Source organism: Lucilia cuprina, chromosome 2, assembly GCF_022045245.1.
Source record: "Lucilia cuprina isolate Lc7/37 chromosome 2, ASM2204524v1, whole genome shotgun sequence".
Classification (NCBI taxonomy): Eukaryota; Metazoa; Arthropoda; class Insecta; order Diptera; family Calliphoridae; genus Lucilia; species Lucilia cuprina.
Window position 1 is genome coordinate 58,604,407 of NC_060950.1, and position 228 is coordinate 58,604,634.

Here is a 228-nt window from a genome sequence, read left to right on the forward strand (position 1 = left end):
TCGACTATAGAGTAGTCTATAGTCTCGACTATAGAGTAGTCTATAGTCTCGACTATAGAGAAGTCTATAGTCTCGACTATAGAGAAGTCTATAGTCTCGACTATAGAGAAGTCTATAGTCTTGACTATAGAGAAGTCTATAGTCTCGACTATAGAGAAGTCTATAGTCTCGACTATAGAGTAGTTTATATTCTCTACTATAGAGTAGTTTATAGTCTCTACTATAGAG